Below are 1,911 nucleotides of genomic sequence, written 5' to 3'. Positions count from 1 at the left end.
AAGATGTCGTTCTTTTATACCCGAAAGATGCCCTCAGGTGTTCTACCGAGTTGTTTAATGGTACTGTGGGTCTGTCATTCAAGGATGACATTAGCGGTGACTTTTGTACAGAGTTATTATACAGAGGATGCATAATAAATGAGGATAGTTTAGAAGAAAACCACATAACATTTATTTGGCACATAACTAGGTAAAAGGTCAGCACCAGAACAGTTATGTAGACCAAGGTAGGATAAATGTAGGTAAAAGGTTGTGCAACTACCTTGACCTTCATTGGGGTACATTGGGGCTCATAACACCCACTCCTCATCCGACTGGACGACAATATTAACAAATGCTAACAATATGCCTGCTTGAAAAAGCATTCAAACCTTGCTAAAATACAAGTATAAAACCATGTAAAAACACTATATTTGGTAAAAATGATGCAAAAGTAAAAAAAGCTCTATAAGTCCTCTAAATAGTCAATAAACTGTTAGACCAACTGAGCCTTATGAAAGCCATAGGACTTAGAGAGCAGAAGAGAAAAATAAAACAAAAACTGTGTTTTCAAATTCCAATTTGGCTTATTTTGGATAAAGGCCGAATTGTTCCCATCACATATAGCAGCAAATATTTATGTGTCCTGTGTGGGAGACGCAACAACACTGTCGCTTGCATTTGCAGATGACGGTCCCTGTAGCACCTTTTGCATCACGTCTATGGAGCAAAGGTGATCATCTTCGGTTCCCACCATGGCCGCTGAGGAAACACTTGGTACTTGTGAACCTGTTGTAGAGCCGTTGTCTGATCCAACAGGAACTTAAGCATCCTGTGGCGGCTCCAAAAATGCATTCATCAAAATGGGAAAACGCTGAGGACACTGTAACACACGGCCTTTAAGGGGTCCAGTAGTACGTCTATGTCTGGCGGCGCAACAAATGGAAGTCTCAGGCATATGTCCAACACGCATTCATATCCGCAGGATAGGCAGCGGAGAACAGGTAAGATGCAGTCAATCGAGACTGGTCTGAATAAGAGGAACAAATGCGTGTTTAGCTCCCGAAGCCCAGGTGTACCCAGATGGAGTAGCATGCATTCACTGCAGCATCGCATCAGCAGTGCCTTTTCCATCTCTTGAGGAGTTGAGCCATCTATTGCGTAACAGAAATAATAAAACCAGGATACCCGCCGCAAGTAGTAGGACCAGCGGAAGCCCTCCAAAAACGCTTCCCAAGACGGAGTGTATCAAAGCTGGAATAATTCTGAAGATCGTCTGAAAGCTGCACAATAGTCCAGCACCCATGCTCTTAAATAGGTGCACAATCCCCCTCGTATCGGACATGTTAAAGATACGATGAACCATTTCCCCGAAATGCAGCGGAAAGTTCGCACGGACTAACGCTTGTATCTTAGATGAAGACCTTGCAACCTAGAGATCAAAAGTCTCTTGGGCTGAGGTTAAGGCCACATCCTTCTGAAAAATCATGACTTTAAGTCTGCTCAGAGAGTCAAACCGTATAAAGGAAACATTCAATGAAGGCCAAAACATTGCCTTCCTAACTATGTGGGTAAGTCAATGGAAACAATACTTGCATAGAACAATTAACTCTGGTACTCACTGTGACCAGATATGCAATGCCTGGTATCATCCCATAACAATCATTCAGCATCAAATAGCTTCCATTCGAAAGCAGCTTGAACAGCGGATGAATCACGACAGCTGGGGATCCTTTCAAATGACACAATAGGTTTGCAACCAAAGCATTACAAGCCCAGTGAACCACATTATAGTTGCAAACTAAAGACCCACTTAAATCAGTTTCACAGTTGGAACCACGGAGAAAAACTTCAGCGTCACCATTCCTGCATCTATATCTGTACGGTAATTCGCAAGATTCGTGTATGTACTCCTCTCCTAATGCTTCATAC

The sequence above is a fragment of the Triturus cristatus genome, chromosome 7 (genome assembly GCF_964204655.1).
Source record: "Triturus cristatus chromosome 7, aTriCri1.1, whole genome shotgun sequence".
Classification (NCBI taxonomy): Eukaryota; Metazoa; Chordata; class Amphibia; order Caudata; family Salamandridae; genus Triturus; species Triturus cristatus.
This window is presented reverse-complemented; position numbering follows the sequence as displayed.